Source organism: Osmerus eperlanus, chromosome 26, assembly GCF_963692335.1.
Source record: "Osmerus eperlanus chromosome 26, fOsmEpe2.1, whole genome shotgun sequence".
In the NCBI taxonomy this organism is placed as follows: Eukaryota; Metazoa; Chordata; class Actinopteri; order Osmeriformes; family Osmeridae; genus Osmerus; species Osmerus eperlanus.
The window spans coordinates 3,106,516-3,132,403 of record NC_085043.1 but is presented as its reverse complement, the minus strand read 5'-3'; the positions used below and the strand labels follow the sequence as shown (position 1 = coordinate 3,132,403).

The 25,888-nt window shown below is 42.8% G+C and overlaps 1 protein-coding gene across 1 annotated transcript in view; it reads left to right on the top strand.

Annotated features, from left to right (window-relative positions):
• Positions 1-25,888, top strand: part of nwd1 (NACHT and WD repeat domain containing 1) — a 138,409-nt gene that overhangs the window by 110,555 nt on the left and 1,966 nt on the right. The gene's annotated exons all lie outside the window — the stretch shown is intronic.

Genomic DNA, 25,888 nt, shown 5'->3' with positions numbered 1-25,888 from the left:
ACCCAGGAGGCATCCAAGTCAAATGCCGGCTCGGCTCCCTCTTCAACCACCACCGGTCTGCCATTCCACAGGCATTGTTCGCAACTCTCATGCAACACTGAAGAGGGGTGTCAATCAAGACAGCCCAACAATGTTCATAACCTCCAGCATCTCACGGTGAATTTCATTCATTTCATTTCATTCCCAACTGGCTAACTGGCCAGCTTTGTATCTACCATGGTGATCTCTGCCAGGGAAATGGGTGAGGCTTCCCCCAAATCTTCTGACTCTGCCTCCTCCATCGAGGGTGTGATGGTCGGGTTAAGGAGCGCCTCAAAGTATTCTTTCCACCTCCCAACGATATCCACCTCCGGCTGAGCACAGCCCGAGCTAAGCCCTGCTTTCCCTTCCTGAGTCTCTGAACGATTTGCCAGAACCTCCTTGAGGCCAACTGAAAGTCCTTCTCCATGGCCTCCCTGATCTCCTCCCACACCCAGGTGTTTGCTTCAGCAACCTTATTCACCACAGCCCTTCTGGCCACTTGGTAACCATTTGCTGCTTCAGGAGACCCCTTGGCATCCAAGCCCGAAAGGCCTCCTTCTTCAGCTTGACAGCTTCCTTCACTACTGTCCACTAGCGGTTACTTAGGTTGCCGCCATGACAGGCTTGGATTGTCGTCTGACCACAGCTCTTGCCAGCAGCCTCTACAGTGGAGGCCTTGAACATGGCCCACTCGGATTCCATGTTCCCAACCTCGCCGTGATGCATAAGAAATTCTTCCGGAGGTGGGAGTTGAAGACCTCACGAACAGGGGCCCCACCAGACGTTCCCAGGCCACCCTCACTACACATTTGGGTTTACCAGGTCTGTCAAGCAGTCTCCCCCACCATCTAATCTAATGGCATTACAATCACATGGGAGCATCTTGGAATAATTTAATAGTAGTCAGCTTGTCCCTTTTGTATTGTATTTGAACACTGTGTCCGAGACCGCACATATATATATACTGTACTGCGCAAGTGTTGAATTAGTCATATCTCTGCATGTAAAAAAGAATGCCGGTGCACCATGCCAGTGTTATCTAGCAGCAGATGCCCTCTCTAAGTCTGCTATTAACAGGGGTGACCAAGGCAAGTAGGGAAGACAACGAATATTATGAGTGTATGGCCATGTGTAATGTGCTCAGGAAGGGGAAAGCTCTAGGACCAGATTGAATGACAGCAGGAAACGTGCTGCATGGTCAGACATACAGTTAGGTCCATAAATATTTGGACATTGACACAATTTTCATCATTTTGGCTCTGTATACCACCACAATGGATTTGAAATGAAACAATCAAGATGTGCTTTAAGTGCAGACTTTCAGCTTTAATTTCAGGGTATTTACATCCAAATCAGGTGAACGGTGTAGGAATTACAATACATTTTATATGTGACCCCCCCCCCCCTATTTAAGGGACCAAAAGTAATTGGACAATTGGCTGCTCAGCTGTTCCATGGCCAGGTGTATGTTATTCCCTCATGGGAGTTCGTTATTTCATTGACAAGGAGCAGATAAAAGGTCTAGAGTTCATTTCAAGTATGGTATTTGTGTTTGGAATCTGTTGCTGTCAACTCTCAATATGAAGTCCAAAGAGCTGTCACCATCAGTGAAGCAAGCCATCGTTAGGCTGAAAAATCAAAACAAACCTATCAGAGAGATAGCAAAAACATTAGGTGTGGCCAAATCAACTGTTTGGTACATTCTTAAAAAGAAAGAACGCACTGGTGAGCTCAGCAACACCAAAAGACCCGGAAGACCACGGAAAACAACTGTGGTGGATGACAGAAGAATTCTTTCCCTGGTGAAGAAAAACCCCTTCACAACAGTTGGCCAGATCAAGAACACTCTCCAGGAGGTAGGCGTATCTGTGTCAAAGTCAACAATTAAGAGAAGACTTCACCAGAGTAAATACAGAGGGTTCACCACAAGATGTAAACCATTGGTGAGTCTCAAAAACAGGAAGACCAGATTAGAGTTTGCCAAAAAACATCTAAAAGACCCTGTACAGTTCTGGAACAACATCCTATGGACAGATGAGACCAAGATCAACTTGTACCTGAATGATGGGAAGAGAAGAGTATGGAGAAGGGAAGGAACTGCTCATGATCCAAAGCATACCACCTCATCAGTGAAGCATGGTGGAGGTAGTGTTATGGCGTGGGCATGTATGGCTGCCAATGGAACTGGTTCCCTTGTATTTATCGATGATGTGACTGCTGACTGCAGTAGGATGAATTCTGAAGTGTTTCTGGCAATATTATCTGCTCAGATTCAGCCAAATGCTTCAGAACTCATAGGACGGCGCTTCACAGTGCAGATGGACAATGACCCGAAGCATACTGCGAAAGCAACCAAAGAGTTTTTTAAGGCAAAGAAGTGGAATGTTCTGCAATGGCCAAGTCAATCACCTGACCTAAATCCAATTGAGCATGCATTTCACTTGCTAAAGACAAAACTGAAGGGAAAATGCCCCAAGAACAAGCAGGAACTGAAGACAGTTGCAGTAGAGGCCTGGCAGAGCATCACCAGGGACGAAACCCAGCGTCTGGTGATGTCTATGGGTTCCAGACTTCAGGCTGTCATTGACTGCAAAGGATTTGCAACCAAGTATTAAAAGTGACAATTAGATTTATGATTATGTTAGTTTGTCCAATTATTTTTGGTCCCTTAAAAAGGGGGGGGCCACATATAAAATGTGTTGTAATTCCTACACCGTTCACCTGATTTGGATGTAAATACCTTGAAATTAAAGCTGAAAGTCTGCACTTAAAGCACATCTTGATTGTTTCATTTCAAATCCATTGTGGTGGTATACAGAGCCAAAATGATGAAAATTGTGTCAATGTCCAAATATTAATGGACCTAACTGTATGTGGTTCAGAGGCTGTCGTGGGTACTGATAGTAGTGAGTCTTTAACACGCCAACTCTCCCAGGTTCCATAACACAGAGCCCATACTCGGAGCAGACAAAACCTACTGGTAAGCAGAGATCCGGTTATTTGAATCAGTTGTGTCAACACTAAATCAGTGGCACCTGTAGTGGGGTGTGGTCGTTTAAGAATATAAATACTTAATTGAGCAAAAGGGGCCTTGATATTGGTTTAGGAAATCAAGGAAACCTATATAACATTTTTAATAATTAGTATTCTGAAGGAATTAATTTGTTTTTAAGAGAAGAGTATATCGTAAGAATAGTGAACAACTTATGAAAATATATTAGCAAATCATTTATTGAAGTAAAATATATGTGGATAGTATGACCAAGTTAGATTGTTAATTTTATATGAGAGTTTGGTTTCAATAAACAGAATGAAAGGGTCTAACTTAAAGACAGAAATTGTATAATCAATGATTACTTCCTTGCAAATCTTAAACAGAGCTCACGCTAATGCTACAAGGAAAAGAGCGTTAACCATAGTTACTTTTGATCAAGGTTGATCAATGTTGATCAGGGTTTATCAATGTGAGATTGAGGCCTGTTTGTGTCCGGCTGCACTGCAGGGATCATGAGACTGAGTCTGCGTGATTTCAGTGCAAGCTCGCAATTAGAATTGCGGTTTGGGTACTTCTTCCGCAGAATCGTTGAGGTAGTGTTGCAATCTCTAATCTTGTTGAGTCCCAGGAGAAGCTTGCAGAGATCCTTTGGAATGCCAATCCCAACAGCGTTTACCACGCCATCGTTGGTATTGCTGTACTCAGAGACTTATTATCATCTCAGAGTTTTATACAATTTAGAGTTATGGAGGAGTCCTGTCTAAAGTCAGAAGTTGACTGGGTTCTCAACTTCCCCCTCTTTCCTTCACCTCATAGGACAGGTTCATAAGTGTTCAAAATATAGGTGAATGATTGTTTTATAATGTTAACTTTGTGTAGATACCAAGAATGACTTGGTTGTCTTTGAGGAAGAAGGAGTAGTTACTAAAATCAAGATTACAGTAGACACAACATTAAAACAAAGTAGCAAACATCACACAAATATTCCTCATAATTCTCCACCTTCTACTCTTATTGTAAAGGTGAGGTCTTGAAGAACTTTAAGAGCCACAGTTTCAGATGTATAAAAAATTATTTGCCACTTTCTCTACACTCTTTTTAGTCAGTGTGTTATGGCTGTGTAACACTGGTTGCATACAACTGTGGCCGAAAGCTGAAGCAAGAAAGTACATGCATAAACAAAAATTGTACTTGGTCTACAGTGGTAATTTATTAATGTATTGAGGAAGTCATCGATGATGATCCTCGAAATGTCCTTGAAATGTGTTTTATCACCCAGTAATTTTTAAATTTTTGTTTGTGTTAAATTGCGGCCGACTGCACATTCTGCCATTTTTTCCCCTGCCTTTCAAGGCTGTGATTTGCTTTTCTATCAGCAGATGTCGCAAGGGCTATGTAATTCAGACGGTTATGACCTAAATAAGATGTATATGAATAGCAAAATATGTAGGCCTTTATCCTATGCAAAATTATGACCAAAATATAATTGAATAATATGAAATGCATTTGCTTCACTACATAGCCGTTTGTCTGTAGACAGGTAAGCGCAATTCTAATGTTATAACATTAGCGGCAACAATAATTCTAATGGTAAAAGGAATTAGCCTATAATTTGTAAAGCACATAACAAATAAATGTATTTATGAAATATCAAGAGGTATAAATGAGTCAAGTGAGTTACAATAAATTAGTATTCTAAAACATAGAAAGCTAAAGGAAATGTAAGCCTATTCTTGATGTGAAAGAGCTATGTAAGCATTGGAATGCTTGGAATGTTGACAGTGATTCGAAGGGAACTTGAGGGACCAAATACATTGATTGACTATGCGATCGATCATTAGAAGGGGGATTGGAAATTGAAAGACGTAGACCTAATCACCTTGTGAATAGTCTACGTCTGGCAAACTATTGTTTGCCAGTTCAAACAAAGAAGAATTCAACCTGTGCACAATGAAATGCCTATTAATTCTATTTAGCCCGTGGATGTAGGCAAAAATGAACGTATGACAAAAATGTGAGCAGAAGGCATGCTTGAAAGTTGACAAAACTTCTTGTGAAACATAGTACTGGGATATCACACTTTATACAGACAAACACAGCTTACATATGAAACATTACAGCTATTATAGGCTGATCGACTTCATTGAAAACTGTGCTAGAACATAGCCTACTGAATGGAGTTGGGAAATAATAATAAGACTATTTATATAGCACATTTCATACAATAATTGCAGCTCAAGGTGCTGAAATAGGGGTAGAGTTTGCTTCTGTTATGACATGATGTTCACTGTCGATTATCTGTCCTTCTAGTTGTTATATATAAGCCGCCACTTGATTTTTCAAATGCAAATTTCGTTTGCACACATAATGCGCTACTACTCATGCGTAACCTGAGAATCCATACTGGGGCAGAGTTCCAGTGTTACAGTTAAAAATAAAAGGAGGAATTTCAGAAGAAATTTGAGAATTTCCAAACAGGTTACACTTGCGTCTCATATTTGCAATACTTGGACCATGCCCCGACAATAAATTAAGAACAATAAATGTTTTGCCAGGATAACTGGATCTATCAGACCATTGAATGTTTATGAAGTCCCTGTGTGTTATTACTTTTGACTGGACAACGTGATCATTGTCAGCCGACAATAAAATGTTGATAATGTCGGGCTACACATTTATAGATCAACTACAGTCTAACCTGCAATGTGTGTGACATCCTTTATAATAAATTACATTTTGCAGAATGATTGATGGCTAGACAACAAATTTTCTAATGAAATAGCCACCGAATATCAACATGGAAATGAATGACAGATTGACGAAGGCCAACTCAGTGTCCGACCTTGCCTTGGCTGCATGCAAGAAGCGCCATCTAGTGATCATTAGGTGTCAGTAACAACGTCCCTGTCCGAAGACTCAGGGTCATTTGACCCCCTATTTACACAATATGTAGGGAATTCTTCTCTCTAAAGAATCTCGGTTTCATCATAGACTTGGACCTTGGATTAGTTAAAGGTCCCATGACATGAAAATGTCACTTTAGGAGGTTATTTAACATTAATGAGTTCCCCTAGCCTGCCTTTGGTCCCCCAGTGACATTTTTATAGGTGTAAACCAAGCCCTGAAAGCTACAGACACAGAAACGGCACGTCCTGAGAAAAGCTCATTGTGGGACTGCTCGTAGTGGCTGTAATTCTGCACCAAGGCTGAATTTCGGGAAAGAGACTTCAGATATTAGGGGACCACTAAGGCCTATATAAAAGCATCCAAAAACAGCATGTCATGGGACCTTTAAGCAGATTAACTCAGTGGTGAAAAACAGTTTCTATCAGTTGCGACTGACTACTAAGTTTAAATCTGCATTGTCTTTTAACAACCTTGAAACTGTTATTCATGCTTTTATCGCCACATGTTTAGATTATTGCAATTCCCTTTATGATGGTCTCCCCCAGTCCTCACTCTCCCGTCTTCAGATTGGTGCAGAATGCTGCTGACAGAATTTTATCATCAACTAGGAAGTTTGATCACATTTCTCCAGTCTTGGCCTCTTTGCACTGGCTACCTGTCCAGTATGTTATTGTTTGTTTTTAAAGCTCTTAATGGACAGGCCCCTTTGTATATCTCGGACCTCATACAACTACACGCACCCATTAGGTCACTGAGGTCTGCGGACAAACTACTTTTATACTTTCCCCGGTCACGCTGCATACGTACAGGTGATAGAGCCTTTGCAGTTGCTTAATTTGTTCTAAGTCTAGAGCGGATCAAATAACGTGAGGGAACAAAATACGCGAGTTAAAATTAAACACAACCATTTATTAAGTAAATGGAAATATAAATATAGCTGCAAGCAGCAATAGCGGATTCCTCCTTCAAAATGGCAAAATGTTGTAAAATTGACATAATAGATAGTTACACTGGGATTAACCAGAATACTTGAAACTGTAATTTCTGTCAGAATAAAAATTAAAAAAAAGGTTATACCTTTGCCTGGATTAGAATCCACCACCCTTCGCACATCAGTACTGCGTCTCATCCTACTAAGCCATTTACAGACTTAGACATTTGATTGTTCAGTTTTTGTATCGGGAAATAAGACATTTCTCCAATGGCAAGCATTGTCAGATTTGGTTAAAGTTGAAACAGCTGTAATTTAGTCCTATTTGAATATGGGACATAACAGTGGGACAACGGGATGACTGGGTTGCTGCTGTAAAGAATAGCTTACTCGTAGTGCTTTAAAAAGGTTGTTTGGGGTGCCATAACTTGTCATAGAAGGGAATTCCAAATCATGCCTAGCATCAGTGGCGATTTGTCCTGGCTTAGGTTACTGAAATGAATTTGTGCAACAGGCAATGGATCCACCTAAACAATCAATATACTTCATTAAAGCTAACTCGGTTGTGAATCTGACACTACCATGCATAGACTCCAAGTAGCTAGCTACTGTGGTAAACCTGTCTTGTTTTGCAGTGGTTTACACAGTCTCGCTAAACAGATGATCGGAGTGTTGTTATGGGCTCAAATAAACACTCATTGCTATGTTTTACAACCGGAGGATTGACCGGAAGACTAGAAACCGTTCTGTCCCCCAATTTTTTTTTTTGCCTTTGACTGGTTTTGAACCTACAACCCTACGTTTACCAGCACAACATTTTATGAGGGGCCGTGAGGGACATTATTCAGAATACCCTCTCACACACACAACTGAAATGCTCTCACACACACTACTGAAAAGCTATACGCTCACACACACAACTGAAATGCTCTCACACACACAACTGAAAAGCTCTCACACACACTACTGAAAAGCTATACGCTCACACACACTACTGAAATGCTCTCACACACACATATGAAATGCTCTCACACAAACTACTGAAAAGCTATACGCTCACACACACTACTGAAAAGCTCTCACACACACTACTGAAATGCTCTCACACACACTACTGAAAAGCTCTCACACACACTACTGAAAAGCTCTCACACACACATATGAAATGCTCTCACACACACTACTGAAAAGCTCTCACACACACTACTGAAAAGCTATACGCTCACACACACACTACTGAAATGCTCTCACATACACTACTGAAAAGCTCTCACACACACTACTGAAATGCTCTCACACACACTACTGAAAAGCTCTCACACACACTACTGAAAAGCTCTCACACACACTACTGAAATGCTCTCACACACACTACTGAAAATCTCTCACACATACTAGTGAAATGTGCTCATATACACAACTGAAATGCTCTTGCATAATATTGTGGAATATAACAGTTCAGTGGTGAATACGAAGTCCACACTAGGAAGTGTAATGGTTGTATTTATTGGTCTTCTGAATTAAACCATGACCAGAGATTCCTTGGTGTTGCACCTGGCGCCAGCCACTTTATTTTCCGCCCTACACAATACTACTTCCTGACAACCACGGTAGCCTAGTAATGACATTCAGTACATGACAGGAAGTGCATGTGCTTTTACTGGATTTGAAGTAGTACTTCAACCACAATGCATGTTCAACTGATCCTCTTTGTTTTTCACGTCCAAACTTAATTTTTTGAGACAATGAAATGGATATAGTAAGTTATTTTACTAGTGCTCTGCAATGCATTGAGTCATTGCAAAGTGAGGAGTCCAACAATTTCGGTCAGGAGAGGCTTTATTGAGAGCTTGGTGATCATACACAACTCTATCTGCATTTCTTGCTGTGTCCAGATATGATCATGATGATAGTGATGTGAGAAATCTACTAGGATCATTTTATAGATGCTTTCGCAACTTGCTTTATGAACATGAGGCCAGACAGGGATCCAGTGATGTGAGTAATCTACTAGGATCATTGTATAGATGCTTTCGCAACTTGCTTTATGAACATGAGGCCAGACAGGGATCCAGTGATGTGACCAATTTGATACCCCCAACAATCTTGACTGGCCATCCAGGTTGGCCCCGATACAGCATAACCGCCATACATTAATTGTAGAATAAGGTGAACATTTGGAAAGTTGTAGACTTTATATATATATTTTTTATATTACTTTGGAGATCTACGTACCCTAGCTACTTTACCAATATTCACCCTATATTAAACTTAACTACACAATGTTGGTAACGAACAGCCTTTACATGTGGTTACTGAAGGATTCATAATCTTTGTGTCTATTCCAATATGTAACTAGAGAGGGTACAATTTCTGGGGAAATTGTAGGGTGTGCTTGCTTGCGTCGGTTGCACAGGGGTCCGTTTTTGAATGACATTTTTACAACTGATATTTCTGTATATTTTATATAAAAATGCATACTTATTATTTATAAAGATTACATAGATTTAAAAGCATTTTTTTTTGCTGCTCATTTACAACTGAAAATACGAGTGAAGTGTAGAATGAAATAGATGTCTTCTCATTTCCCCTGCAAGAGGCAGCCTCAACGTTGAATCAAAACGAATACATTTGGCAGACCGGTGTAAAAATTGACCTAATCTCTATGACTTAAACGTCATTTTAAGTTTTTCCCTTCTCATGATATTTTCAGGCATTTAGCCTACTCATTGCATTCATTCATTAATAAAGAACCCCCTTTGAAGATTATTCTACGACGTTACCCGGCAGTAGAATGTCAGGGTGTGAGGAGGGGTAGGACCCAAATGCACGAGAGATGCGAGGCATGGTCGAAACAAGGGTTTTAATTCTCAAAAACGGGGAACAGATAGGGCACTCACAGGGACAGGTATGGTAAGGACAAGACAAAGACTGGACACAAAACAGGAACCTAAATACACACCCAAACGACACACAGGTGGACACAATGACGCTAACAAGACAGGTGAAGACAATGACAGGGAAACACTAGGGCAGGACAAAAAACTGAAACTGGGGGGGGCACGGCTGTGGCCGTGACAGTACCCCCCTCTCAAGGGACGTCCCACAAGGCCGGAGCAGGTCCGGAGGTCAGCCCGGAGGCAGGGCAGAGGCAGGTCCGGGGGTCGACCCGGAGGCAGGGCAGAGGGTCGGGGCAGGTCCGGAGGTCGGCCCGGAGGCAGGGCAGAGGGCCGGGGCAGGTCCGGGGGTCGACCCGGAGGCAGGGCAGAGGACCGGCGCAGGTCCGGGGGCCGGCCCGGAGGCTGGGCAGAGGGTCGGGGCAGGTCCGGGGGTCGACCCGGAGGCAGGGCAGAAGGCCGGCGGCCCGGAGGCCGGAGCAGGTCCAGGGAACCACCGGGCAGGACGGGCACAGGGGACAGGAGGCGCCTGGGAGCGCGGACGAGGGGGCGCCTGGGAGCGCGGACGAGGGGGCGCCTGGGAGCGCGGACGAGGGGGCGCCTGGGAGCGCGGACGAGGGGGCGCCTGGGAGCGCGGACGAGGGGGCGCCTGGGAGCGCGGACGAGGGGGCGCCTGGGAGCGCGGACGAGGGGCGCCTGGGAGCGCGGGCACGGTGGCAGGCTGCGGCCAGAAGTCTTCGGGCGGAGAAGGCGGCGGCCAGGAGTCCTCGGGCGGAGGAGGCGGCGGCCAGGAGTCCTCGGGCGGAGGAGGCGGCGGCCAGGAGTCCTCGGGCGGAGGAGGCGGCGGCCAGGAGTCCTCGGGCGGAGGAGGAGGCCAGGAGTCCTCGGGCGGAGGAGGAGGTGGCCAGCAGTCTTCGGGCGGAGGAGGTGGCCGGGGCACAGGGCAGGGCTGGGGCACAGGGCAGGACCGAGGCTGGGGCACAGGGCAGGACCGAGGCTGGGGCACAGGGCAGGACCGAGGCTAGGGCACAGGGCAAGAACGAGGCTGGGGCACAGGGCAGGACCAAAGCTGGGGCACAGGGCAGGACCGAGGCTGGGGCACAGGGCAGGTCCGAGGCTGGGGTACAGGGCAGGACCGAGGCTGGGGCACAGGGCAGGACCGAGGCTGGGGCACAGGGCAGGACCGAGGCTGGGGCACAGGGCAGGAACGGGGCTGGGGCACAGGGCAGGTCCGAGGCTGGGGTACATGGCAGGACCGAGGCTGGGGCACAGGGCAGGACCGAGGCTGGGGCACAGGGCAGGACCGAGGCTGGGGTACAGGGCAGGAACGGGGCTGGGTACCGGCGGCAGGTGGCCGAGACTCCCCAGCAGGAACAGCCTCGGTGCTCTGGGTGCTGGGCGGCGCAACCTTGTTCGTCCGGGCGCAGGGCGGCACAACCTCAGAATGAGGCAGGGGCACAAGGCAGGATCGAGGCAGGGGCCCAGGGCAGGACCGAGGCTGGAGTACAGGGCAGGAACGGGGCTGGGTACCAGCGGCAGGCGGCCGAGACTCCCCGGCAGGAACAGCCTCGGTGCTCTGGGTGCTGGGCGGCGCAACCATGTTCGTCCGGGCGCAGGGCGGCACAACCTCAGGATGAGGCAGGGGCACAGGGCAGGATCGAGACAGGGGCCCAGGGCAGGACCGAGGCTGGAGTTGGGGTTCAGGCTGGGGCTGGAGCCGGGGTAGGAACCAGGACTGGGGGTGGGCCCTCCGCTGCAGGCTTCGGGGTCCACCAAAAGCAAGTCGGGTCCCTAGGAAAGGGTTCGGGGAACTCTCTGCTGGGTCCATTTGTGGTCTTGTCTTTCTGTCAGGGTGTGAGGAGGGGACCCAAATGCACGAGAGATGCGAGGCATGGTCGAAACAAGGGTTTTAATTCTCAAAAACGGGGAACAGATAGGGCACTCACAGGGACAGGTATGGTAAGGACAAGACAAAGACTGGACACAAAACAGGAACCTAAATACACACCCAAACGACACACAGGTGGACACAATGACGCTAACGAGACAGGTGAAGACAATGACAGGGAAACACTAGGGCAGGACAAAAAACTGAAAGGGGGGGGTGCACGGCTGTGGCCGTGACAGTAGAAGATGGAATCGCGATTCAAACAGTACCATCTTCTAACTGAAAATATGCCCCCCAAAACGTAAATAAGCTTGACATTCATTTAGTGGAAAATCGCTCATTCATAAAAAGCTCACTGGTAGCGATCATTGTCAGTAACAACGCAAAATGCGATATAGCCCTGTGTGGAGAAGCTGCCCCGGTAAATTGTACTACTACGGTACAGTACTAGACTACTGCTGTGTTCGTCTTGGTAGCGATTGCGTTGGTTGAATTGGATTTAACGTTCCGTTGTACGGTTTAAGCTGAAATTAATTATTTTCATGAACAGATTGACAATGTTTAGGCTGTGGCAATGAAGTTCAGGTTAGTAGTTAGATAGACTTTTGATTTAAGTAAGGGGAGTGCCGAACATGTTCTGTCGCCGTTTGACTTCCTAAACAGCTGTGTAAGTTAGATGTTTTTGTCGTGTGTCTCGCGTAAGCTACAGCGTTGCAGTGAGCTACACTGGTTTGAAACCACAGGTAATGGTAATTTCACCAACAAATCGTTTACTAATGTCAGAATAAATCCTACAACGAAAATGTATATGTGAGGAATGTTTATTTTAACGATTGAAAACAGATAACGCTACATCATAGACCACTGTAGTATGTGTTGCCCGGGCAACACAGGCTAATGTCATGATGCTAATACTTCAGTGAAATAGTAGACTACTGTTTCCGAAAGTAGATGTACTTCCTTAATAATATCAGCTTATACTGTACATTACACATCACAATTGTGTGTCATATCACAAAGTAAAATGAGTAAATAGTTATCACCCTGGCCTCTTTGCTTGTGGCGTTTCTGCAGCTGCCTTGCAGTAAAGCTATAGTTAGCCTAGCTATCCCCCAAGTTAACAGATGCGAAACGAATGTTCTGCCAAAGGTAGTCACGCGTGTTTTCGTGACGTTAGTGACGTAGTGACGTTAGTAACGTCAGTGACTGTGGCTAGCAAATTAGCCACCGTTAGCTTCACTTTTCGCCACAAAAACTTAACTTCAGCCTAAACCATGCAACAGAACGTAAATTCCAATAGAAGCAACTCAATCGCTACCAAGACGAAACTTTTGACACCTATGTTGTCTATGTAGGCCAAATATTGACTGAGTTTTAGGGGGGCAAAAAGAAATAAAAATAATAATAATATATATGTGAGAGAACAAAGGTTGTGCTCTCGCCAAAGGCTTGAGCACACCCAATGATAGTATTCAATGACACAAATCTGTGTTCTAGAAAGAGTGGTCTGGAGTCGCAGAGGTCCGATAATATCAGCTTGAATGCAGCAGTTGGAAATCAACAAGTACAGAGCTCTGGGGTTGTCTACGTTTCCCTACCCACAACAGAGTTTGGGCTGGTTCACGAAGTCCAACTGGCTATCTTTCCCTGCCCCAGCATATTATATACAATGCAATTGAAACACAAGTATCAAAAAAGGGTTCAGCTTGTTCTCTCGTGCGTCAGGGAGTTGTTCTTGCCTACGCGCCCCACCTGCTCGGGTGCCATCTCCACCCAGTTTCAAGGTTGTTTCTGAAAATGAAGAGATAGAGACACAAGAGGCCTGCTTCCCACACTCAGTGTGAGACCCTATGTTTAAGCCTGAGCACACTTCTAAGTTTCATAAGACATAACTTTAATAAGCACAATATATTCTTTAATCCTGAAAACGAATGAAAATAAACGGATTGATCTGTTGAGCTGGCATGCCCGTAGTTGTTTTGTTTGTTTGAGAGAAACGAGTTGTCACACGTTGCAGATCGGCTACGATCGGCGCTGCGCGGCGCTTCCAGGCGCTTCGCAGCCAGTCCCAGGCGTTAGACAGCGTTCTGATTGTCTCTGCTGAGGCCAATATGTTGAGTAACGCCGTTGCTTTCGGCTAAATTGCTTGAAGGCTGTTGAGCACATGGTTGAGCTGACATCCTTGTGCACCTTAAGTTTCATCTGAGGCACCTTACGTTTCATCTGAGACACCTTCCGTTTCAACTGAAACACCTTCCGTTTCAACTGAAATACCTTCCGTTTCAACTGAAACACCTTCCGTTTTAACTGAAATTTTCATGTGTGTATGAGAGCTTTTCATATGTGTGTGTGAGAGCTTTTCATACGTGTGTATGAGAGCTTTTCATATGTGTGTGTGAGAGATTTTCCGTAGTGTGTGTGAGAGCATTTCAGTAGTGTGTGTGAGAGCTTTTCATACGTGTGTGTGAGCGTATAGCTTTCAGTAGTGTGTGTGAGAGCTTTTCAGTAGTGTGTGTGAGAGCATTTCAGTAGTGTGTGTGAGAGCTTTTCAGTAGTGTGTGTGAGAGCTTTTCAGTAGTGTGTGTGAGAGCTTTTCAGTAGTGTGTGTGAGAGCATTTCAGTAGTGTGTATGAGAGCTTTTCAGTAGTGTGTGTGAGAGCTTTTAAGTAGTGTGTGTGAGAGCTTTTCAGTAGTGTGTGTGAGAGCATTTCAGTTGTGTGTGTGAGAGGGTATTCTGAATAATGTCCCTCACGGCCCCTCATAACATCTCATCCAATTGAGCCATTCCCAGATCTGGACTTTGCCATGTTCAGTAACTGGATAATAAAATAAGGCAAGCATTGTCAGATTTGGTCCAAGCTCAAACAGCTGTAATTCAGTCATATTTTCACATACCAAGGTGAAACTTTGCAGGGTACTTCAGGGGGGTGTCACCTTAAAGCCTATTAGGTTTGAAAAACCATCATTCAAAATGACATTTGATTTAGTGACACAAACATATTGAGGCAATGTGGACATTTACATAAATACACCCCTTTCAGCCATTTTGTATTTGATTCAACTGTCTTAAGTAACATTTTTAAATACATCAATGATACATATCTGTACAAAATTCCAAGTCAATTGGAGCTTTGGTTCAAGAGAAGAGGAATTTTGAAGGTTTTCCCAAATTATCACTGTACAGGAAAATCCATCATGGTGGACCTTATGGGTCCTTGAGGCTTTTTTCTTCCTCATGAAAAATGAGGCATGCACACCAAGTTGCAGAAGAATTGGAGCAATGGGGTGGAAATGCCATCACTCTGAAAAGTGGACATTTGGGCGTGGCCTGTGGCGCCCCCTATGGTCTGATGTAGGCCAGTCTGTGTTTGGGTGGTATTTGTGGCATGTTGTATCAATATGCCAAATTTCAAAACTTTTTACCAATGTGTTCATGAGATAAATTACAAGAATAATAATACCAACAAATATAGCTGCAAGCAGCGATGTGGGTTCCTCCGCAAAATGGCAAAATATTATAAACATGTACACTATCGAAGATCGAGAGTTGGAAAACAAGAGAGCAAAACTACTTCATGTTTGGCCAACAACAGGCTGAATGGGGATTTGAACTCATGAGCATAAGGTTACAAAGCAGTCTCTCTATCCTCTCTGCTACACACCAACTGTTGAGATATAGAACTGTTTCTTTGAATAGAAAGGGCAGAGTATTAGCTTTGGTCAACATTGGGACAAAGGTTAAGAAACAGTTGACATTTCAAGGTGAAATTGCATGAAATTGTGCATGGTATTTCAGAATGATGTCATCCTGTTGAACTGAACAGATAATCAAAATTATGACAGGCCAAAAGACTATGGCTGGATTCCAACCTACGACCTTATACTTTACAGGTCACCATCCCAGCCCATTGAGATATTCTCAGTGCTGAATATTGTCATGTTCAGTTACTGTATTAAAAAATAAGCTGTTTCTCCTGTGGTAAGCATTGTAAGATTCGTCCAAAGTTGAAACTGCTTGTACATTTCCTATAAAAACGGGAAAACGGAATGACTGGGTTGCTGCTGTAAAGAATAACTTACTCATAGTTTTTTTAAAAAGGTTGTTAGGAGTGCCATAACTTGTCAAATTTCAAATCATGCCTAGCATCAGTGGGGATGTGTCCTGGCTCAGGTTACTGAAATGAATTTGTGCAACAGGCAAGGGATCCACCTGAACAATTAATTTACTTCATTAGAGATAACCATTAGAGTTATCTCTACCATGCGTAGACTACAAGTAGCTAGCTACTGTGGTGAACCTGGCTTGTTTTGCAGTGGTTTACACAGTCTCGCTAAACAGATGATCGGAGTGTTGTGATGGGCTCAAATAAACACGCATTGCTATGTTTTACAACCGGAGGATTTATCGGGAGACTAGAAACCGTTTGGTCAGAATAAAAAATTAAAAACTATGCCTCTGACTGGTATTGAACCTTGATTACCAGCACAACATCTCAGCCAATTGAGCCATTCCCAGGCATGGAATACACAAAGTTCAATAACTGGATAATTAAAAAAAGCTGTTTCTCCAATGGCGAGCATTGTCAGATTTGGTCCAAGTTCAAACAGCTGTAATTCAGTCATATTTTGACATATCAAGGTGAAACTTTGCATGGTACTTCAGAGGCATGTCACCTTAAAGCTTATTAGGTTTGAACCATCCTTCAAAAATACATTTGATTTAGTGACACAAACATATTGAGGCAATGTGGACATTTACATAAATACACCCATTTCAGCCATTTTGTACTTGATTCAATTGCCTTAAGTAACGTTTTTAAATATGTCAATGATACATATCTGTACCAAATTTCAAGTCAATTTCACCTTTGGTTCAAGAGAAGAGGAATTTTGAAGGTTTTCCCAGATTATCACAGTACAGGAAAATCCATCATGGCGGACCTTATGGGTCCTTGAGGCTTTTTTTGTTCCTCATGAAAAATGAGGCATGCACACCAAGTTTCAGAAGAATTGGAGCAATGGGGTGGAAATGCCATCACTTTGAAAATCGGACATTTGGGCGTGGCCTGTGGCGCCCCCTATGGTCCGATGTGGCCCATATTTGGTGTGGGGGTACCCACTTGGATGTAGTATCAATGTGCCAAATTAGAAAATTTATGACCAGGGACTTTTTGAGATATTGGGGCGCAAGGAGAAGAAAAATAATAATAAGAATACCAACAATAACAATAGGTTCCCTCCTACCGGAGGAACCTAATTACAATAGGGTTCCTCCTGACGGAGGAATCCTAATGAACAGTACGGATATAGGCTATTTGTTATTGGTTTTAGAAAGAATTTGATGGGCATGAAACAAAGCATACAATGGGTCAGATGGAAAGAGTGTGAAGGGGGGAGGAGAAAGAATCAAGGCCTTTGTCTAATAACGGGAATGTTTAGTGGTAAACTAAGGGGAGTTTGTTTTTTGTGTAGTCTAATAAAAAACACTATCAATTACTTCATGCCAAAGTTACAAGTAAGAAATATAGCTGCAAGCAGCGATGCAGGTTCCTCCGCAAAATGGCAAAATATTATAAACATGTACACTGTAGAAGATCGAGACTTGGACAACAAGAGAGCAAAACTACTTCATGTTCGGCCAACAACAATAGGCTGTACGGGGATTTGAACTCATGAGCATAAGGTTACAAGTCAGTCTCTTTAGCCTCTCTGCTACACACCAACTGCTGAGATTTTATGATTAGTAAGGGCTGAGTATTAACTTTTTATAGGATATTGAAACTCTTCTTGAGTTGATCTCTTTCCAGACTCTCAGTCAATGCACAACTAACAATAGTCATGTGGGCTAGGGCAGAGCTCATATTCAGCTCCTTGCAAGAATAGCCTGTGACAGTACAGCAGCCGACTCTGGTCTCATTAAACTACAGAACATGCACAATCAGGGTGACCAACAAGATTATATTACCTAACCAACAATAACATTACAAACATCTAACTGAACGAACACAACAACTGAAATCCCTTGCACGGCTGTTGTAACCAAACTATTTTCCACAAGTCTTTGCGTTTTTTGACATGCCGCACTGCATGCTGGGTACCCAAGGGTGCTGACGCTGATCATCTAGCTGTGCTCCGACTGCGTGATATGAGTATTAGTTTTTGGTCAGCTTTGGGACAAAGGTTAAGAAACGGTTGACATTTCAAGGCGAAATTGCATGAAATTGCGCATGGTATTTCAGAATTATGTCTGCCTGTTTAACTAAACAAGTAATCAAAATTATGACAGGCAAAAAGACTGGATTCGAACCTGTGACCTTGCACTTTGTAGGACACCGTTTCAACCCATTGAGCTACCCTCAAGGATGAGAAAACGTGGTCAGTTACTGTATAAAAAAAGGAAGCCGTTTCTCCTGTAGCACAGATCGTTCGATTCGACCAAAGTTTAAACAGCTGTAATTCAATGATCTTTTGACATATCAAGGTGAAATTGTGCATGGTACTTCAGAACGATGTCATCCTAAACAGATATTCAAATTTAAGACAGGCTCAAACACTGTGGCTGGACTAGAACCTACGACCTTATACTTTGCAGGTCACCGTCCCAGCCCATTGAGCTATTCTCAGTGTTGAATATTGTCATGTTCAGTTACTGTATGAAAAAGTAAGCTGTTTCTCCTGTGGTAAGCGTTGTTAGATTCAGCCAAGGTTGAAACAGCTCTAATTCAATCATATTTTCACATACCAAGGTGAAATTGTTTATGGTACTTCAGAGTGATGTCATCTTGAACCCTATTAGGTTTGAAAAACCATCATTCAAAATGACATTTGATTTAGTGACACAAACATATTGAGGCAATGTGGACATTTACATAAGTACACCCCTTTCAGCCATTTTGTATTTGATTCAACTGTCTTAAGTAACGTTTTTAGATACATCCATGATACATAACTGTTCCAAATTCCAAGTCAATTGGAGCTTTGGTTCAAGAGAAGAGGACTTTTGAAGGTTTTCACAAATTATCACTGTACAGGAAAATCCATCATGTCGGACCTTAAAGATCCTTGAGGCTTTTTTGTTCCCCATGGGAAATTAGGCATGTACACCAAGTTTCAGAAGAATTGGAGTAATGGGGTGGAAATGCCATAACTTTGAAAATCAGACTTTAGGGCATGGACTGTGGCGCCCCCTACAGTCGAAGGTGTCCCATATTTGGTGTGGGGGTACCCACTCGGATGTAGTAGCAATGTGCCAAATTAGACATTTTGGTACCAATAACATGTTGAGTTATTGTGGCGCAAGGAGAAGAAGATTAATAATAATAATAACTAGAGAGGGTACAATTTCTGGGGAAATTGTAGGGTGTGCTTGCTTGCGTCGGTTGGACAGGGGTCCGTTTTTTAATGACATTTTTACAACTGATATTTCTTTATTTTATATAAAAATGCATACTTATTATTTATAAAGATTACATAGATTTAAAAGCATTTTTTTTTTGCTGCTCATTTACAACTGAAAATACGAGTGAAGTGTAGAATGAAATGGATGTCTTCTCATTTCCCCTGCAAGAGGCAGCCTCATCGTTGAACCAAAACGAATAAATTTGGCAGACCAGTGTACAAATTGACCTAATCTCTATGATTTAAACGTCCTTTTAAGTTTTTCCCTTCTCGTGATATTTTCATGCATTTAGCCTACTCATTGCATTCATTCATTAATAAAGAACCCTTTGAAGATTATTCTACGACGTTACCCGGCAGTAGAAGATGGAATCGCGATTCAAACAGTACCATCTGCTAACTGAAAATATGCCCCCCAAAACGTAAATAAGCTTGACATTTATTTAGTGGAAAATCGCTCATTCATAAAAAGCTCACTGGTAGCGATCATTGTAAGGTAACAACGCAAAATGCGATATAGCCCTGTGTGGAGAAGCTGCCCCGGTAAATTCTACTACTACGGTACAGTACTAGACTACTGCTGTGTTCGTCTTGGTAGCGATTGCGTTGGTTGAATTCGATTAAACGTTCCGTTGTACGGTTTAGGCTGAAATTAATTATTTTCATGAACAGATTGACAAAGTTTAGGCTGTGGCAATGAAGTTCAGGTTAGTAGTTAGATAGACTTTTGATTTAAGTAAGGGGAGTGCCGAACATGTTCTGTCGCCGTTTGACTTCCTAAACAGCTGTGTATGTTAGATGTTTTGTCGTGTGTCTCGCGTAGGCTACAGCGTTGCAGTGATACACTGGATTGAAACCACAGGTAATGATAATTTCACCCACAAATCGTTTACTTGTAATCTAATGTCATAATAAATCCTACAACGAAAATGTATATGTGAGGAATGTTTATTTTAACGATTGAAAACAGATACATCATAGACCACTGTAGTATGTGTTGCCCGGGCAACAGAGGCTAATGTCATGATGCTAATATTTCAGTGAAATAGTAGACTACCGCTTCCGAAAGTAGATGTGGGCTTACTTCCTTAATAATATCAGCTAATATTGTACATTACACATCACAATTGTGTGTCATATCACAAAGTAAAATGAGTAAATAGTTATCACCCTGGCCTCTTTGCTTGTGACGTTCCTGCAGCTGCCTTGCAGTAAAGCTATAGTTAGCCTAGCTATCCCCCAAGTTAACAGATGCGAAACGAATGTTCTGCTACAGGTAGTCACGCGTGTTTTCGTGACGTAGTGACGTTAGTAACGTCAGTGACTGTGGCTAGCAAATTAGCCACCGTTAGCTTCACTTTTCGCCACAAAAACTTAGCCCAACAAAGGTTGTGCTCTCGCCGAAGGCTTGAGCACACCCAATAATAAAACTAACGAATAGAATAGCTTCCCTCCAGCGCTTGACATAAAAAATGTTGCTCACCAGCCACTGTGGCTAGTGGTTTTCCAAAGTTACTAGCCAGTCAGTAATTTCATTAGCCACAATTTTGTTGTTGGGAAATTAAGTTTTATTTGATTAAAGTTGAATAGGTTTGCTACAATTTACTTGAATAACTAGTTTTACAATCCTTTCACATGTAAATGACCATTGTCAACACCCAAATAAAGATTACATAAAATGTAGTAGGCCTACAAAATATATGAACTAAACTGAAAAAAACCCACAAGCAAAACTTTGTCAACTTATAAGCAACATCATTAATCAATTCCGATTCCCAAATGTCCAACAAACAAATGTTTATCTTATATTGTATGTTTGTGTATGTGTGAAAGTGAGAATGAATATTGAAATGCGTGTGTCTCACGGTCAATGCGTGAGGCTTGAAAACCCTGCAATGAGTTTATTATTTTAGATGTTTTGAGAAGACTAGCCTACAACAGGGTTGCAAACTTAAAGGGGTGATTGACTGGGTTTTTTGAGTATTTCACCCTGTTCCTTAAGGTCTCCGAATAGGGTATGTAACATTGGTTGGGTTGAAAATGGCCCTGGTGCTGTTCTATGCCCCCTGATAGATCCTCTGAAATTTTCCCGGGAAAAAACACTAGCTTTTCTCCTTTTACGGTATTCTCATTAATATTTAGATGAGCTGCGCGCTGATTGGTTTTCAACGAGTGAAGCTGGGGAGCAAAAACGCAACATGGCCAACAGCACTCACTGAAACACCGAAGGTGGAGACTTGAAATAAAAACGGGCAAATAAATCTATTGTGTCTACACAACACTGTTTTCAACAGATTGACTAGATATCATTTGAAATGATAACGTTAGTTGTTTCCACTTCTGTTGTCAAAGCAAACTGGATTGACTTAGGTGGGTAGAACGTTACAGCTTATAGTAAACCAAACTATATCGTGATTCAACTCAGCTTCAGTTAGCTAGCTCTGGACATCTTGCTGAAAAATAACCTGACAAAGATCTTGACAAATATGCATCGTGAATTGTAGATTTACATAACAACACAGGTTATTTATTTGAATGAAACAGTCAGGAACATGAAACAACGTTAGCCCCATTGCCAATAAACTAGGCTAAATCATCACACATTCTACCTATACTCTTGCGTTAGCAAGCTAAACTAGTTTACACGCCTACAGTCTAGGTGTTTTCGCTATCTAGCTGTTCTTGCATTCCTTGCAAATCAGCGTTAATAAAAAGCAGATGAGCTAGAGTCTAGCTAACATTGACTAGACGGGCATGGCTGATGTTTGTCTATACCGTAGCGTAGAAGATCCCTGTGCAGTTTGACCCTCAACACATTTGTGCGAACCATTTCACCAAGGACGGTTTTGAAAACCTGGGACAATGTAGCTAAAGCAGGACTTGCTATGAAGCTGTTGCTAAAAAGAGGTGCGTTCCGACCTTACGTTCATCACAACCGCAAGCTGTAGTATGATTTTGTCGGTAACAGTTATTAGCAATGCTAACGTATCCTGTATCTAGCACCTGCCTTTCTCCAGTTCTTTCAAATAGATAATCTAGACAGGCGTTAGCAATAGGCCTTACTGCTATTTGTTTTCTGGCTATTTTTTCGGAAGCTTCCCTTCTAATGCCGACTACAGCTAGTCTAGCTAGAGTCATTTGCTAAGTAAAGTATGTTGATGTGTTTAGAAACGTATTTAGCATTTTACCTATGCTAGATACAGGGGACGTTAGCATTGCTAATAACTGATACCGACAAAATCATACTGTAGCCTACTTACAGCTTGCGGTTGCAATGAGCGTACGGTCGGAATAGCACATCTTTTCAGGTTCAGTTTCTTAGCAAATCCTGCTTGAAATTGTCCAAGGTTGTCAAAACTGTCTTGGGTGAAATGTTCAGAGCAAATGAATAATTGAGTGTCAAACTTCGCCGGGATATTCTCATAGACAAACAGCAGCCATGCCTGTCGAATGTTTGGCTCTTTGGGAATACTATTAGTGTTAGCCTTCCCTGTACAGCCTGGAACACAGCATTTACGACCATGGTCCATTTTCAATATCCTTGTTATACTTCAAAACGTTATTATTTGTAATTGCTTAGAAGTAGCCTACACAGAGCAGCGCACAGGTAAACTAGCATCGGAGATCTACGCTTCCTCGGACTGGGCATGAACACCAGTGAGTGGGCTGGTCTGGAAGTAAATTTTGGGGCGTGACAAAGATACAGACCAGAGCCAAAAAAGGCGGTCCCTGGACTGACGTCAGTCCGGTGGCTTTGTTGAAAAGCTAGCGTTTTACAGCCAAATTTTTCATTTTGAGATTTGCATAGGAAAGAGGTGTCAATGGACTTTGAGGTTCACTGTATGTTCATTTTACCCACCGAACTGTCGTTATTCAACTATGACAAGGTAAAATTGGTTTTGCAATCAATCACCCCTTTAAAAAAAAACCTTGGAGTGAGATTTGGTGGGGCTGTCACAGAACACAGAAGACTAGTAGAGGCCGACGTCCAAAAATATATTTTATTATTTAGTAAAAACAAGTATCTTCAGCCTCCCTCAGCCTGATTAGCAACCGGTGCGTCGAAACCCTCCCTCTCCCGTTCCACCCCCCGACAGGGTCAACAAAAATGTTGCTGCGCAACCCAACCCAGCCCCGAAACAAGATTTCACGGGAGTTCTGTGTTCACGCGTCGTGAGCTCAATAACTCAAAACGGAAAGGGTTGGTACTACACTTCGTTGCTGAATGGATGCAGTAACTAACAAGAAATTGATTGACAGAAGTACAAAAGTACAAAATAGCCTGACAGAGTTACGTGCACCAGGACATTTGTTTGGCTATCGAAGCATGTAGCAAGAAGTAGGCTACTTATGCAAAAGTATACATTGCATGTTAAACGTCAAAATCGATAGTGAAACAACCATCCTGGTCCACGTAACTCTGTCATTACCATGAAGTTGATCGTTTTGGTTGGAAGAAAAGAAGAAACATTTGTGTGAACAATTCGAGTCATGACTTGCACTACTCTTTATTTTAATCAGGGACATTCCTATGAAATAATCTTAGATATGCTGTTAACGTTTCACAACATGAAAATAAGTAGCCTATGCGCACGCTAAAAACAGAGTTGAAGGAAGCAGGACTTTTCAGAAGAAAAAACTAATAGTCCACAACAGAAGAACGAAATGCCACAATGTCAGAGTTACGTGGACCAGGATAATTGTTTGGCTATCGATTTTTACGTTTAACACGCAATATATACTTTTGCATAAGTAGCCTACTATTTGCTACATGCTTCGATAGACAAACCAATGTCCTGGTGCACGTAACTCTGTCAGGCTATTGCATTTTGTACTTCTGTCAATCAATTTCTTGTTACTTACTGCATCCATTCAGCAACAAAGTGTTGTACCTACCCTTTCCGTTTTGAGTTAATGTAATGCGTTTTTGAGTTAATGTAATGTTGTTTCCCATTTGGGGGAGCGTGTCTTTGTATTGGGGGGAGGTGAGAAAGTCATCCTATTTGGGGGGAGTTGACTCGTATTTGGGGGGAGTGTTTTCATTTGGGGGATGCACTCATGTTAGTGGGTGTGATTTGCACTTCAGGGCCACCGTACTTTACCCGCCACAGCCGAATTCTACCCGCATTTGGCGGGTGGGCGGGTGCTAATGTCATGCCCTGGTTCCCTCCTACCGGAGGAACCCTAAATATAGCTAGTCGTATTTACATTTGCAATGGTTTGTTGAAGTTGTGGGTCGAAAGCGGCGTCCGTTTAAGTTTTGGCTGTAGTGTTACCGATCAAAAGGTTATTTCGGGAAAGTATTCCTTTTAATCCGCAGTGAGACTGAGTTTTGCTGTCTCAGTGTCGCAATAAGAATTGCGTTTGGTTACTTATGCAGAATTGTCCAGAAAGTGTTGCAATCACTAATGTTGAATCTCAGGAGCTTGGCGAGATCCTTTTTGAATGCCTATCCATTTTCTGGATTTGCTGTATCAATGGACTCAGCGAGAGATTATTTGCTGTTGGTATTTATACTCTGAATAAAGGGGATTGTCTTCATGCAGGTAAGACAGTTCCATTGGTCAGTTCCTTGGTTGGGGTGTTGTCCGAGGTGGTTCACAGTTAAGTGTAAACTGGAATGCAATTTCAGGATTGTGGCTTTTAGGTTTATACCTTGCATATACTTCATAATCTATCTATACAACATTGATAAATTGTTTTGTTAGTAGATTACAATACATTGGATACCAAGGTTGACTGACTTGTGTAGTAAGGTCAAATTAAATGTAACATTTAATAACATTGCAAATGAAATAAATCAATTACAAGGCAAACATGTTACAAAATGAAGGTTAACACTTACCTACTCTATCATGATTGTTGTAAACCAGAGATAGAAGGTCTCAGTAGATCAAGAATCCACAGAGCAATGCTTCACAATTCCCTTTATACACAAGAACAACCAATCAGACCACTTCTTGACCCTTACTTATCAACATATGACTAGCAATGCTACAGTAAGTTACACAATGAGGTGTGAGAGCCATCAAGTAGAGAGTCCGTCCAGCAACTCCTGATGTTAGCATATGAGAGGTGGGGGCAGGTTGACACCCAGCCATACAATGCTGATGAGAGTAGTCTAAGTCTCAGAATTGGGCACCAAGGCAGCCTATTCAAATGAGTTACCCCAAACATTTTGGGGACAGACTCTTCAATCCTTTCATCTGAGCTAGTATTGCTGAAAGCCATGACTGCATGACTGACTAACTATTCAGTTAAGAGTGACAGTGCGTGTCCACTGCAGCAACGCGAATCGCTTGCCATCGCTCGCCTTCCCACAGTTCACCACGCTCGGGGGCGTTTCAAACAGATTAATGTAAAATGTAGTTCTCTAAAGTCACTGTTGTAGTTGTCATGGCCAAGTGTGCAGACTTGGGTTTACGTACTCGCAACATCGATCAAAATACAACTTGTATACAAAATACAAAACTGTTTAATAGACATAAACGTTGATATGTGTAAAAGACGTTTTATTATATTACTCAAAGTCTGCTAATCTGTCGATACGATAGGGAGTTCCAGCCGGGCTAGCTAGCTACTGTAGTTACCACAGAACGAAGTTACGTAATGTGACTAGACTGAATTTTAAAGTACAAGCACCAACAACTTCGGCAACCTTGCGCCATGCATCGTTTTTTATTAACATCTCTGTACTAATACAGCTATGTATCGTACAGGACTGGGTAAGCAGCCACACAAACGATTAGTTTCTCCTCCACCTTGAAACCTAGAAATGTTCACCATGGTTGCTACGTTACGAGAAACAAGAAAACACTCCGATTGGCCATCGCTAGCGAAAATCGCTCCTC